General features: G+C 34.3%; 1 protein-coding gene across 1 annotated transcript in view; it reads left to right on the top strand.

Moving 5' to 3' along the window:
- Nucleotides 1-5,931: 5,931 nt before the first annotated feature.
- The window catches only part of LOC118184049 (BPTI/Kunitz domain-containing protein-like), a 48,305-nt gene continuing 37,632 nt past the window's right edge, over nucleotides 5,932-16,604 (top strand). The window contains exon 1 of the mRNA XM_035353683.2: nucleotides 5,932-6,050. The gene's annotated coding sequence lies outside the window, so the exon portion shown is untranslated. The remainder of the gene's footprint in view (nucleotides 6,051-16,604) is intronic.

The following is a 16,604-nucleotide window of genomic DNA, read 5'->3' as shown; positions in this document are numbered from 1 at the left end:
TCCACTCGTATGAGGATGGAACCATGTGCTAAGGAACAACGTTTATTTTTTAATTGGAAAATCTGTAGCTAGCTGTTATTTTGTGTCTGCATAACCAGTGCCATGAGTCCTGCTAGGATATTTGCTGTAACCGTTGAAGCTGTACGGTAAGCACGAGTAATATTAATGACAAACGATCTGCGGATGATTAGAAGATGTTTTGTTTTTTCTATTTTGCACTGATGTTGACCAGACTGCCGCTACAAAAGTTATGATTTCTTCAACAAGTGTTGCGTAAAAGATTTTTTCTAATTTGGAGTTATCCCCGCTTGGCACCTTGAAATTGCCGAAGTCTGCTTGCAGTTCTTAGCGTTCGATTCTTGAAGTTTATTACACATCGTATCCATGTAAGATCTGGATCCCATGTCAGTCCTAGGTATTTGACTGTGCTGGGGATTTTAATTCTATGTCCCTTCATTTCTAATCTGGGATTGCTTGTGAGTTTGGTGCCTTTTTTTAGGGATTTTAAGTGCCGTGGATTTTGTTTTCGATATATCAAGCTTGATTTGTTTGCAGCGATGCTAGAAAAGCTCACTTGTTTCGTTGCAGTGTCATTTAACTTCGTCTCTTGTCTCTCTGTTATTACGAAAGCCGTACCATCAGCGTATACAATAACTGAGGTAGGAATAGGGAGGCCATTTTATACTAATGGTGTTATTGAAAGTCAATTTCCACAAAAAAGGTCCAGCACAGGAACCTTGTGGGCAATCTCTATCCTGTATCCTATTGATGGGGCCTGTGTTATGCATGATAAGGTGCTGTCTGTCCTCAGACAACTTTCGGAAACAAAATAGATTTTGCTTGGGCATTATGTATCTTGATGGGCATGCACAATCGTAGGTCACTAAAGGGTGTCGAATGAGCTTCAAAAGTCAAGGCTTAGAAGTACTGTGGTGATGTCCGTTTAACTTATTGGTCGAAATACTGTTTCTTATGACCATGGGTTGAAGATTTTTCCGGCTCAAAAGCCATACTGTCTATCATTCAAGTACTGAGATTTTGTAAACGTTGAGAAAATATATTAACTGTTGTAACAGATATACAAAACAAAAACATTTAAGCATCGTCATACAACCTTTCATTACAATCCAAGTCCCCAAGTGGATCCTTGAATTAAAATATGAAGAACAAAAACCTAGTTGCCACTGAATCACAAAACGTGAAAGCGCACCCGTCTTGTTGACTTGTTACACTATTTATTTTTCGTACACTTTTCTAACGCAGATAAAAGGCAAATGGAATGGTGGGAATCGGGACTTTGTGGTTCTATATTGTGTTTGAGAAAGAGAAACACTAATTTGAAAACACTAGGGAAAATTCTATAATATAATAGCTTGTTGAAATTTTCAGAAAGTATTGTAGTCTGCTGTAGTTGATTTTTTTGATTATGGCGTTGTCTATTCCATCTGGGCTTGGAGCTTTGTTGTTAGGCAGTTCTTGGAAGATGTAATGAATTTCTTCTGTTGTTAAAGGTGGGTCAAATGGCGTTGTTGGCTTGGTAGTGTCCGTCCGCATGGAATGGTGCAATGGTGTGTCCATGTTCGGATTGCCATTTGGAAATACCTCATTTAGTATTACATTGATGAGATGTTCTTTAGTTGTATTTATTTCCTCTTTTGTTTTTGATGAATTAAAATTATTTGTAAAAATTGGTGATTTTTCTTTTAATTTCGATTTGAAAGTGTTGCGGCCTTCATATGAAGTTTTGTATCTTCTTTTGACTGTTAGTATAATTCAGGTACTATTTTAAAGGTTATATATTGATGATCGTATAGTGATATTTGGACGAGACTTTTCCAGTTTGTAATTCTTGATGCTAATTCTGGATTTGTTATTGTAAGATCAATCCAACTTTGTGCTATACAAGTGAGAAAGATAGGTGGACTGTTTGGAGATGTCTTCTATTGCTAGATGATGTTTCTGTTGAATGAATTGCAGTAATCCTCTATTGTTGTCTGTGTTTCAACCCCGCACTGGACTATGTGCATTGAAATCTTCTGATATTGTTAACATGTTAATGGAAGTGGAATTGAGTCGACTTCTTGTAGGATTTTTTGAAGGTTTAAAGATGGAGGAGCATATACCGAGATACAATATATTGAGATTTGATGTCTCGAGCTTGATTGTTGCAGTATGAAAAAATGTATGAATTATTATAGGCATCAGAGGCCCGCAATAGATTATTAAAGATTTGGTAGAGTGTGACAACAAGCTAAAGCGTCCTGAAGGAAGTTCTAATTTTCATGCAGGTCGGTTCTTAAGCCAGTATTAAATCTATTTCGTCTTATTGCGCTATTTTAAATGCGTGAGGTAATGTAATTTATGCTCCCTGTAATCTACAGAGAGCATAATTTGTAGTAGTTTAAGTGATGGATTATTGATAAATTATTTGGTTGTGGAATGAGAGGTTGGATTCATAGAAAAGTCTTGTTGAGACATTAATAGACTGTTTTTGAAACTATATTTTCAACTTCCTGTTTGTAGCTTGTCAGTTGACGTCGTTAGCGGTATGATGAGTGTCGAAACTTGTACTGCTAAATTTGTTACTGACAATGAAGTTAATGTCAGAGGGGCAGCTGGCACGACATTCTGAGATATGATGGTTCTCTATTTGTTTGCTATCCATAAGGTATTCAAAAGCTGGAGGTGCACATTCTATTATCCATTTATTCGAGGTTCCGCTGATTTCTAGGTTTTTTAATAATGGTTTAAGGGAGTGGTCAGGTAAATTAGTTGCTGAATGAAAAATATTTAAAGATACCCTCTTGTTGTAATTCAATGGGAGAATGTGTAAATTGCATTTGGACTGTCTTGACAAAGAGACTGTCTTGAAAATTATTTCAATTATCTCCGTGTCAGGTTTCTTTCCATACAGCATATCCGTCAGTTTAACTTTTCGCAGAATAAGTCCGTCAACTCTTCTATATTTCGTTGATAAAAACTATATAGCTCGGGCTTTCACTATGAGGAAGGCCTTTAATAATGATCTTTTGAAATTTTCAAAGGTATATGTTTGGCCTCCGAATTCTCCTAATAAAAATTTCCCTATACTCTTCCACCATAGTGAGGCCTGTGCTCTTAGTGCAGACGTGGCAATGGCAACTTTTTGTCTTTCAGGCACAGGGTATAACTGGAAATGATTTTCGAGGCCTTCTAAGAATATCGCCACCGAATTTTTTCCGTCGAAATTGACGTTTGGCTTGATAGATGCTCTCATCGTCTGGACCAGGTATCCAAATCCTTCTAATTGTTGTTGGAGTTGTACAGGAGCTTCCATCCAGTTTTCGGCCATTTCAGTTCGTAAGGTGTTCGGGCGCCAATATGATGTTGCGTGGCCCCAACTTGCCAGCAACAGTAGTAGTGACTGCTATGAACTGGAAATTACACAAACTCGTAAGAAGGGTTTAAATCCCTTTTTATTTCACTTTAGATATCACAGTTGCGTTCACTTGACGCTCACAAACTACGCTGACCCGGCGGTGTAACAAAAATAGAAAAGTACAACTAAAAATAAATGACAGGATGAATATCTAACGAAATCACTATCTACGAGGCTCTATAATCGTAACTAACTTAACCGCGTTCTAAGATACAGCTGAGATTCAGCAAACTTTCTGATTAAGAAGTTGAAAGATTCAACGAACTGCCGAAATAGGCACACAGGCCGAAACGCGCGGTTCTTAAATTTTCTTCCTAGCAACCTTCACGCTCGTGATTCAAGAATCACACTTACAATCTCGTTTCCCTTCTATTTAACTCAATTTACTTCTGCTAAAATTTGAATACTCTGCGCGTTCTACTAAAATCTACATACTCTGGCATTGGCAATTCTAGGGGAAAGTAAAGGCTTGACAGGAAAGATAGCTTAAACTTAAAATAAATGTTAGTTAAAATAAATTTAAAGCGTACAAACTTATGAAATGATCTATAATTAGTACTCATCTTTGATCCGGAGGGTAAAAGTCGACGTAATTTATAGTTTTTGGCTTGGAAATGAGAGTTGGCCAGGCGTCAAACCGAAGGTACTTGCGAACTTTTCACAAGATCTCGTTTAGCGATGTTTAGAAGTCACCATTATCGCATGGTACTGATCTTCGTTGTCCACAGCACATTCATTAAGAACTTTAATCAGACATAATACACTTTAAAAATTGTTTTTATTTCAAGGCTTAAAAACGCGCGCTAATCGACAGTCTCTGTGCTCTCTGCGCTTCTACAAAAACTTTCTCTAGTGTTGTCGTATACTGGGAGCAGTGTGCGCTTCTTTACTATGCGACAGAGGACGTGGGCACTACCCCTCTACCAATACGGTTAATCGGTATAGGGCCACGTCCACCTTTATCTAGATAACCATACGTGGTAATTGTGCTTATACACTAATACATAAACATACATACATATTTGGTACTTAATACAGTGGCGTTAAAGGTAATTAATGTTAGACACTGGATAATACATTGCCATGTTACAAGGTGTATGCAAAAGCATGGATACGGTAGCATATATACATAACGTGTGTACTCATATGTTGAGTACACTATGATCCTTTGAAGCATTATCATTAGATACACAAGAAATGTACATACTGAAATATTAGATGCGCAATGTTATGCTGGAATAAGTAATTAGTACAGTGAATTAAAAGTTAGACCCTAGATTAGTATTGTGTGGTACAGTGTCTTGCTACTGGATTATTTGTACTTCTTTACTATAACTAATCACTACACAATAAAAAACGTCGGAAATTTTCTGTTGAGGAACACTCAAATAACAACATTTAACTAATATGTAAGCCCCACCAGTGGCCGAGTCGTTAAGACTACTGAATACTGGTAGTTGGACTTGGTTAGGTTTTGATCTCAGGTGAACGGGTTGGCTGCATGGTTGGCTTTTGTGTGTTTCCTCATGTGTAACGTAACGTAGATTATTTATGTCAACAGGTAAAAAGAACAGAATAGTCTTTGGAAACTGACAAGGGTGTGCTTTAAAATCTTCCGATGGTACAGGTTGAAGCCAGGCAAGCACCAAGGAGACATATTGGATATCGCCGGCCGTTGCTAACTGCTAACTTTGAATGAAATTCCGAGGAAGAACACCCGAGAATGCGGTTTCCGTGTGTCTCTCGCCCCTCTTTCCCTACTATCAACCTCTCCAGAGGATTTCATCTAGCTCTGCATTTTGAGCACCCCCTTGCCGCACAGACGCTGTACAAACACAAACGCTATTGTCAGTCAAAAGTATTGCACAGACGCTGTACAATACTTTTGACTGACAATAGTTAATAGTTTTAAAAGAAGAAAGTTCTTACAAGAAATAAAAATAATACATTTAACTTAGAGGTCTTCAGTCGGCAACATTGGTTCTACTTCTTTAGGCATTTTTTAGCGCAAGCTGTCATATAACGGAAAAGATCCTTAAATTTATTTAATTACATTTTAATTTCAAAAAGAGCTGCGTACCTTCTTTTGAAACAGCCCGCATATCAGAACAATTTTAGGATAGTAAAGTCTCACAAAAGATAAATATTAACCCTGAAATTTGGATGAAAGTGATGATAACAATCACATTATATCAATAACGAAGAATCATTTTGTAATTATTAATGTAACACATTAAGGAAATCACTATTTATTATGAAATGTTTCCCTCACAAACGAAGAATAGAAAGAATGAAATTAGTATTCAAGGGCGACTGTATGTCAACGCAGTTTCGATACAACTATGCGAATGAATGAATCGTGGAAAGCAAGTATAATTTTGAAAAGCCGATGCTGATAGCAGATGACAACGCGCTCCGTCTATCATAACTGTTTATTGCTCTTTTTATTGCGGCGAGGACATGCCAACAGAGCGATTACTTCGTGACCTTGGCGCTACCTACGGTAACCCCGCGGTTGGGCAGGAAATTCAAAACATATATAATAGAAACGAACGACGCAACGTCGCATTTACTTTCGACTTCTTTTTCGTCGGCATCTGAAGGTGTGTGATATTTTCTTCATTTTCAAGCCGTAAGTTAAATTTTGGTCGATCAAATTTTTCTCTGTAATTTAAAATCTGTTAACTGACTAAATTCGCTTTTTAAGAAAATTCATAATCGAATTTCATACTGAAGTTTTCTAGTAAAAAGCAGTAGTATTTCGATTTTTAAGGTATTCATTCACAAAGATTTTTACATGAACACTAATTCAGGAATTAAACAATTCCTAGTATTTTTTTTTTAAATCTAACTGTTTAATTTTTCATCCTGAGTGAAATATTAATGACTGATAACTGAAGAAAAAAAGGGATAGTTTTAAAAGAATATATTTCATGGCAATTATTGAAATGATAGAAAAAATTCTTTTTATTATTTAAGTAAATTTTCGAGCGATTCTGTATACTTGAAACATTAAATTATGAAATCATGTTCGAATTTATATGAAAATATTGATTAAAAATTGGATCTTTTTTTATTCTATTACATTTATTTTTATTGTCCATAAATTTTTATTTGTGTTTTGTTGACAGTTACGTGTTACACTGAATAGAATTTGTGAATAGATTGAAATTATTTTCATTTGTGCGACAGACTGAAGACATATACTAAAAAAGGAAATATGAATATTTTATCAAAATTTATATTGAATAGATTGAAATTATTTTCAAAGCATAGACTAAAAAAAGAAATATGAATATTTTAATCAAAATTTACATTAATCCAGTAAAACTCCAGTTATTCGGACTCTAGATGTCAGGCTCATTACTTCTGTACATGAATTACTGCTATTGTTGTGTAAGTGATCAGTCCATCCAATTAACCAGTTACAAAACCCGTGGGTTAAATCTCGGCGAAAGAATAATCTATTTTTACGCTTCCTGATCTAAAAAAACCTAAAATGGCTTAATATTTTTTATTTTTAAAAACAAACCAAATAAACGTTATTTTTAACTTGTTACGTGTTTTTAATATTTTTCGTTAGGTAAATAATAACAATGCATTACTTTAGATATTTTTAGAAACTATTAAGTTAAATAAATATTCAGCATTTCACAAGCATGTAGTCCTCTCACACTAATGTAAAATGACCAGATATCTAGCTTCGGGATATATCCCAGAAAATGTCCCGCATTTTACATATATTCCCAGACTTTGCAAAAATGTTGACATAATTTTTTAATACTCCTCCATATTCAAGATGCGATGAATTTTTTTTTTTTTTTTTTTTTTTTTTTTTGTAAAATCAAATATATTCAACAATCTAATAATCCTGCTTTCTAGGTGTAAATTTTAGGGTAGTCGTAAGATCCACAAAAAGACTTGTCTGTGGGAGAACCTGTGGATTTTCCAAATGTGAAATGCTGCTCGAAAAGCGGCGTTTTGTGCTTGAGAAACGAATAAAATTAAATAACCATAATAGTTTTAAACAAGTAATATTTTAATAATACTGTAGCTTATAAACAGTGACGAAAATATTTTCATGAAGAATAAAAATCTGATGACAAATTATTAAATGAATTGTGGTATATTTAAAAAGGTATGCAGTTCTGAAAAATAAAATCATTATCCGAGTACACAACTAAAATGGAGCAAGATGTTCCCCCATTCAAGACAATCGCGTTGCGTTCAAATTTATAACATAGATAATTGAATTATACCTGTTGGGTTAACAGGAGCAGCATAGCGTGTATTTAGGTAATAAACGTAATGACACTTCTTACAAAAATGCTCAAACTTTCAGAGGACATAACTAAACACTAGTGCTGAGCATCACTAATAATCATAATCTCTAAAGCGGCTACCTAAGGGAAAATCGAAGTAATTTGAAACCGTGCGATATGTTTATGTGCTTTCACTAAAACATTTAGGGCCCGGGTTCGAATCCCGGAGAAGACATGGATGTTTGTAAATGTATAGTGTCGGTGCGGCAGGCGGCACTCTAAATATGCGGCGAGTCGAAAGTTCTCTCGTGGGGATTGGTGGGAGCGGAGAGGGGTGGGAGATCCCCGGATCCCCCCCGGAGTACTCTCCCTCAAAATTGGGGGTGGAAAATAGAAGTCCAACCTCTCTTAGGAGTAGGCTCTCGCAACCATTGTTACATGTAATATGGACACGACCACAACGACAACAACAACTAAAACATTTCAACAACTGCAGAGAAGGAAATCTAGTAAATATATTGAGTTCGGAAAATCTTCTCCTTTAAATTAATGGCTCGTATTAATTGAAAATAATATATATTAATTGTTCCTCATTAATATAAAGACACTAGATTTCCCATAAATGCAATGGAAAAAGCAATAACGAACTATGTATACATTTTCGTTTACTCAATGAGTCATTACTTGGTTATAAGTATTCATTTTCTAAAAATCATGTCATGTAAACTACAGCTCAAATATCAGATTTCTCTCCACACAATTAGGTTATTATCTCATTACATTCAATGTAACACAGTTAGTCAATTTCTGTTAGCTTTTAATTATAAATCACGTTAGTGCGTTTCCGTTTTCCAATACATCTTTTTCCTTTGTTTCCAATACATCATCGTGTTCCAATACATCTTAAATTATATATATATATATATATATATAATCTTTCAAATGAAAATAGTGCGTTGATTAAGTTGTAGACACCATCAGAGTCTTCCGAAGACAAACATCAGAATAAATCAACTGTGCTGTCGCCAGGCTTCGAACCATGAGGTTTCCAGTTTGCTAGCTGCGCGTGCTCACTATTTACACAATGAGAACACACGCTGGAGACTGTGATAATTCCTAATAAGCTAAAAATTTAAATGCAATGCACATAGTCCTAATAATTTATCTCTTCATTTTATTTTAATAATATCTGTAACTGATGTAATTTATAGTTCACCTAATTCATAGGCTTCATAACATATTTCACTGGAAACTTCTGACTCATGTATTACGTATGTTGGCACAAAATAATTGTTCCCACATCGCCTAAAATTTGGCTTTTTTAAGGAAATAAAATTTCCTTTTTCATTAAATATAAAATGGACTTTTTTTTTCCATCTAAGTCAACATGCGATCGTAAATGGAGAGAAGGAACATAATAATTTCAATTTTCTCTGGTGTTTAAATTACCAGTATCACCTCATAGCGGCTCTAAGTGCCACACTGCAAGTATGCGTTTACGAAGTCTTAAGCAAAGTTTGTATTTTTCTTAATTCTTTTAGAGAGTTTCGTGCTTAACCCATTAACCGCCAAAACTACAAGGAATGTTTCTTTTCTCATGAAAATAATAACAAATATTAAATTAAGCATTTATAACATAAATTTACATTGAAAATTTAAAAAAAAATGCTCTTACTTGTGGAAAGAGCGAGTGTTGCGCTCGCGCAACGTCAGCGGAATAAGACTACGGATGTTTAGTGAGTAGGATTGTACTCGTGTGATGTTTCTTTTGAGTGGAGCGCAGGATTACTTTTTAGTTGTATAACGTTTTATAAATTTACAAATCACTTTACTTGTAATTAATTTAATATTAAAATATACATTGTATTCCTTTTACAAATACAGATTATTTCAACTGAAAGATTCAAGCATGAAAAGCTTGATTACAATCATGATGTAAAGCTACATTACATACTTTGCATCTGTAAACAGCCTGGCTGTGATACTCTTTAAAACAAAGTCTTTTGTTATCAACGAACTTTACGATATTGTCTACCATCTCCATGCAATGGTTTTTGAATGCTGAATTTACTAGGTCTTCCTGTTGCTGATCTATTTATGGCTATTTCTACACTCTCAATAGGAGTTTGCAAAAGGAATAATGCATTCTCGTGTCTGAAATCTAAAAGAGAACTTTATATTTCCAGTAGTAAAAAGTAGTGATATTTAGTAAGTTTAGATACGGTCTCACCTCATATAATTTATCAGTATCCTGATAAAAGTATACTTGATTTTACATGTTTCCTGGTTCGAAATATCTAATGGTCTCTATAGTGGACTAATAAAATATCATGGATGGTAATTCATCACCACCTAGATTTGATCGATTGGCTGTCGTGCTTCTCCCCGTTTGCCGTGGGAAAGAAAGCAAGGAATTTTCGTTTCTCCCTCATGTGTGCTTTCTTGGTGTTAGTTCCTATGACTGGTACTTATAAGATCCATGGTTCGATTCCTGGAGAAAGTACGATTAATTTTTCAAGATTTCTGGTCCAAAAGATTAATAGATTCAACAGTGTGACCAATGATATATATAAGCTAGGTTTAATAACATCAGATAGATTTAATAAACGTCAAAAAATTGTTATGTTTGTTGTTTCTGCGGCCGTCGGTTCACTCCTAGTAAATAATAAAAAGTATATAATTACAATATATTTATAAAACTGAAATATCGAGGCGTATATACAACTATCAAAAGTTCTGTACACCCAACCCATTTTATCCCTGTTAAAATTGAACCCAGAGAATCCTAAGTGTACATAACAGAAACATAAAACTGATTCATTTACTGACAAATGTATAATTTGATGCCAATTAATCCTTTCCATAATAAAATAAAAATTTTACTGTCTTTAATTGATGAAATAACGCCTGTTTTCTTTGTCATTATTTTTGATTGAATTACATTGTTTCTTTTACACAAGAGTTTGATAAAATGTAGTTGCAACACATCGATACTTCTGAAAACCTTATTACCATAAGTACTCCAGTATAACCTGCTGTGTCTATCAAGCTTCTGTCAAATTGAAGACGTCGTACCCAATTAGCACATCGATGTTACACAGTTATAGAGACATTAGGTAATTTAGAAGCAAGAGAGATTCAAAGATAAGCAACCGCCTTAGCCGTTAATCAAACCGCGGACCTCTGGAATACGCATCCAGGGTGCAGACCACCATACCAAGAAGGCATGTCAAGAAGGCGGGAGAAATACCTTATGTACTCCCCCTTTTAAAGGGCAACTGTGGTTTTTAGGGGATCCATTCGCCAAATCCTGGGTGTGGAGATTCATCATCCACCACCTTTTTAGTTCGGGCGCCACTGTAGAGACATTAGGCAATTTGGAAGCAAGAGAGATTAAAAAATGAGCAACCGCCTTCGCCGGGAATCGAACCGCGGACCTCTGGAGTACGTACCCCGCGTGCAGACCACCACACCACGAAAGCATACCAAGAAGGCGTAAGAAATAGCTTATGCTTTAGGCGTAAGAAATAGCTGGGTGAGATCCATTACAGTTGTCGAAAAGAGGCTAACTGCCGTAAATCACGGATAGCCTCTTTTCGACAACTGTAATGGATCTCATCCAGTAGTTTTATTTCATTTTGGCGAAGTGAACATAGTCACACTGACTCATAATCTACTGATATGAGAGTTCCAGTGATTTCCATCGCCATCGTCGCAGGAAATTCATGATAATGCCAACATAATTACACCTCGCGTTTCGTCACCAACAAGTGCCGTCACTCTCTCCTGAGTGCTAAACGTAGACAAATTCTATCTTCCTCTATGACAATGCGAGGTATCACAATGCTGGCGTTATCAGGAATCTCTTACGATGAATGGAAGGTATTGGATTTCCCCTCATACTAATCCGATATGAATCCGTGTGACTATGATCTCTTTCCCAAAATGAAAGAACTACTTCGAAAGATCCATGTAAGGCTAAACTAGATTCATTATAGCAGAGAGGAAGCTATCCGTACTTTAGGGCGATCATTGTAGAGCTTCGATAGAAGTGAACGCAATGATAGAGTACTACGACTTCCATGAGATGGTACAGATCGCAGGCATTAGTATTGCGGGATTTTAAGGGTTTGTACCTATGGTAATATTCAAATACTTTCAGAACTACTGACGCGCTGTCACTACATTTTATCATACTTATCGTTGTCCTAAAGAAGAAATGCACTAATGATTAACGTTGTAACTGTAATCAATTTTTATATTGAATTTACGGCATTTTTCATTTCCTAGTCGCTTTTAGATGACCCAAATTCCTTAATTAATAATTTGAACCGCCAGTGATAGAGTCCGCTAAACAGTAGTAGTTCAACCGAAAATTCGAATTCCGGAGAACGAGGCTGCATGAGCATTGTTTAGTTTTCTTCGTATTTAACAGAATGCGCTTTCAGATTATCTTAAGAAGTTTTTTACAGTGGTCTTCTTTCTCTTAAGCAGATAGCCTTAAGAGTTTGGCTGCGTTCTAATGACTCCAAATCCTTAATAATTATTTCGATTGCTCCATATCGGTTTCTTAAATTATGACATTTAAGTGAATATGTAATAATGAAAAAAAAATTGCAAATAAGATGGTTGAGCCACACCAAACAACGAACCAGTATTCCACTTCCCCTTCGATTTCACCTAACCTAGATTTTAAAACAAAAATTTTTTTTCCTTCACCTTTTCTGCCATTTTACACACTGCTGAAAGTAAAGACGCATATATTCTGAAATGCATATGCAACGAATAGTAAGTAAAAGGATAATTTAAGTTATTCTAATTTTTTCCCCTAAGCGTGTATTCTTTCTCCAGCTAGAAAGCGACATTTCAAACTCATAGTTCATCGAGCGTGATGACGATGAACGTTTCTTCTTTGTATCTGTTCATTTGTTTTTTCCGATGTTCAACATAATATTTCATATCATACACTTTTAAACTAAATTTAAGACCGATTGCGTTTTTTACCTACCTATTTTTTTTTTTTTTTTCTATTTTAAAAAGAATAATTATCTAGCCTTCATGAATAAAAATTAAAAAGTCTGTACGTTTTCTACAAGATATTCCAAGTACGTATAAATAAAGTAAAAAGCAAATATAGAAAGAGATTTTCTATGTAACATTCCAAGAGCATTCTACTTGTATCATATTCCATTACATAAGCAGAATCCTTTCATTGCTTGGCTCGTCTCCAAGCACTGTAAGCAAAAGCCACTAACTACAATGAGAATCACGTCTCTTCATTGAAGATCCACGACTAGCTGTACACTATACTGCATTGTTGCGGCAAGTACCACAGCCAAAAATGACAGTGATACTTAGTGGTAACTAGTTATCACTTTATGAATGCTGTGCCTTCTTGTAACGGCTCCAACAGACGCATCCATACATGTGAATAGAGTTATATATTTAATTATCTTTATATATATATATGTATTATAAGGTATTTTTCCCGCCTTCTTGGCATGAGTTCGTGGTGTGGTGGTCTGCACGCTAGGCGCGAATTCCAGAGATCCGTGGTTCGATTCCCGGCGAAGGCGGTTGCTCATTTTTCATCTTTCCTGCTTCCAAATTACCTAATGTATCTACAGTATACATGTGTATATACACAAAAAATGGAAAGCTCCGTGATTCTTCTGGCTTCAGTTATGACGTTTTGTCGTTGTCCTGGCTGCCCAAAGGGATATCTAAAAAGGAACCTGACTCACCAAAAGGGTTATGATTGAGCATTAATGTAGCTGGGATGAAAATCTATTAACACTAACAAATTTTCGATTATTTACTTAAGAAGAATCAATTTGAATATTCTTTAATATGTGATTTAGAAATTTTTTCACTTTTTTAGTTATTTTCCTCCCATTTCTTAACTTTTCTCAGTGCGTAGATTTGAAAGTAGACAATTCTAAAACATTGAAAATTTATCTTTGCTATTTAACTGAAAGAAAAGATGATGAAAACAAAGAAAAATACCATTGTTTTCCTGCATGTACTTTAGAAAACAATCTTACACATGCTGAAAAACAAAGGAATATGCAGATGTAATTGTAAAAATGATCAATTGGTGTTAAACTAAGTTTATAGCAAGTGTGTTTACATAAGAGATATTTTGCCTAATATTATGATATTTAAATAATTACAAAATATTAAATCATAATCTGGAAAAGAACTTGAAATCTTCTCTTAGTATAGAGGTTTTAGAGTAATACGTTAAATACTTTAACACTAAGCAGTTACTGTAGTCCTTTCTGATTAAAAAAATTTGTGCATAAGGAGTAAAAACATACAGTATAAAATCTTCCATTTAAAAATGAGCTGTTCAAAATTGCAAAACCAAATTGCAAATGGGGTGAAAAATAACAAGGCCAAATGGTAGAATACCACTTGGAGACTGTGCATGTATTTAAAAAGAAAAGATTTAATTATTCAAATTAGTAAGTTTATAGCAATTTGTAGGAATAAATTAATTTACTTGATTGCTTTTGTTTGGGAAAAATATTTACCCGAACCGGTAATGTCTTCCGTTATACTAATACATGAAATCCATGAACTGAAAATAATGAAAATCTCAAAGAGCTTTCTTTTTATGTATTTAAAGAGAAAAGATAAACTGAGTAGTATTACTTCTACTAGAATTTTGCAATTCCGTTACTTTTCCTCCTTCGTGGTAAAAGAGAGAAAATTATTTTCATGGTAAAAAGAGAGAAATTTATTTTCATGATTTATGAAATATTTCGTGTCTTGTGCTATTACAAAACAATTAACAATTGAAACTACCCAGAACTTTCAATGTATTTTTTTCTTTTGTTATTTTGTACGTATTGCTATTATTTTGCTTCTCTTGTTCTAAATTACTCGAATAAAGGCAGACAATTGCAAAACAAGACAGCAACAAGACAGCAGTTTCCATCTGCGCTTTTCATTTTTTAATCATTCTAATTGAGTCATTGTGTTAGCTTAACCTCACCTCATACACTTTTACTAAATTTTAGTACAAATTTATAAATCGAAAGAGGCACTGGAATTTCTATTAAGTGGGATGTTCGAATCCACCGAATCTTGGGAAGGATTCGACAACTCGAATCTTCACGCTTTTTTGTCATTTGAATCATTCGAATCCTAAGACAAAAACCTGTTAAATGTTCGAATTGAAAACTTTGATTAGATTTCTTTTATTGACGTCAAATAAAACCGTTTCTTGAATGAGAACTCGACAGTTGCGATTTCTGTAGATCTGAATCACCAACATCAACACCAACAGCAAGGCGGCTTTTTCGCATACTCTTAACTTTGCAGAAAAATATGATTTCATGTTTTTTTTTTTACTTATTACGTGCTCCGCCCTTAGGCACTACACTTACCTTAGGCACTAAATAGCCGCATACTTACTCCACCAAGCTTGCCTTCTGTCTACTCATATCAGACAATTATAGACAATCCTTTGGACTCAAAGCCTCCTTTTATACTGATCTGCTTTATCGCATGCATGAACATGTAACTTCTTTATTCTAGATAAAATGTTCTTGAATAAAAAATACACAGCTCAACTGCACTAAAAGCGCATCCGTTCTTGATTAATTATATTTGTATTTTTCACCTGTTAGTACCACATAGGAACTGATAAGACGATGTAGGTTACAATATGAATGTTAGTCTAGTTCCACTTTATTTCCATTGATTCATTTAAGTTTTGATATGAGAAACTTAACGTTACTATTAGATAAAAAAACCTTTTATCGTTATGTACTTATATGCTTCATGAGTGCTATATAAGAACAATATAGCAGATGTTAATTTAAAATGACGTAATGCAGAGAGATTTATTATGAGCATGTTACTATTTTTAGTATAGAAAGAGGAAATAGCCAAATTAGCAATGGTAAAGAGAGGTTATTAAAAATTAATGTTCTATTTTTATTTTACATAATCTTTATCTTAAATATATACTTCACTGATTTTCTAATGGCCTGAAAGTTTCTTGGAAAATGTCCTAAAAATTCTTATATCAGACCAGCACAACAAATAATATTTCACGTTATAGATTTGTCAAGTAAAATTGTATCATTTACATAACTAATGTAATGTAATGTTTGATATTTATAATTAAAAAACATTAAAAAAGGGTATTCTACTTCAGCTACCTAATACGTCATTAGAAATGCGTTTTATGATATACACTAAAGCTTCAAAATAATTATAAAAATTATCGGTTATATATAAATTAATGCATTATGAGATATAACAGTATGTTATCAAAAAATAAAATAATGCTTCAAATTATAAATAAATACGTTTATTGCCCTTAAATCGCTCGGCTTATTAAGCTATTTAGACTGATTTAATTTGAATGATAATTTTAAAACCTAATGTTTTGCATAATAGGAACATTCCAAGACCTCTGCAATACTTCAGCGCTGGCAAGAAATTACCATTAAGGAAATATTTAGTGGTATTTCACCTTTCACCTCTCGTTTCTTAATGTGTAGAGGACAACTGTATTAGAATTCGATGCAAAAATTTGGAAATCTCATTAACAGTACTCTAAAGATCAGTATGAATGATTAATTCCACAGTTGAACCTAAATTGAACGGCCCTCAAGACATCTTTGAATATCTTGGAATGAGATTTGCAGATCAAATCATGAGATCTGTTTGTGATATTACGACTCCCATAGCTAGTTTCGAAACTACGATCAAAAGCAGATTTTGATAAAATGGCAGAATTAATGAAATGAACCACCAAATGGAGAAAGAAATTCAACATTCGACCAAGTCAAGGATACGGGCAAAATGTAAAAGTGTTATGAAAAACATAATTATAAGATCTGAATCATCGCCCGTAATACATTAAACTTTCTAGACTCAGAATGCTGAGTTGAGCTGATTTTTTT

This window comes from Stegodyphus dumicola, chromosome 8, assembly GCF_044657685.1.
Source record: "Stegodyphus dumicola isolate Sdum_Otavi_A_Nest chromosome 8, ASM4465768v1".
NCBI lineage: Eukaryota > Metazoa > Arthropoda > Arachnida > Araneae > Eresidae > Stegodyphus > Stegodyphus dumicola.
Note: the sequence above shows the minus strand (reverse complement) of the source record. Positions and strands in the feature narration are given on the sequence as shown.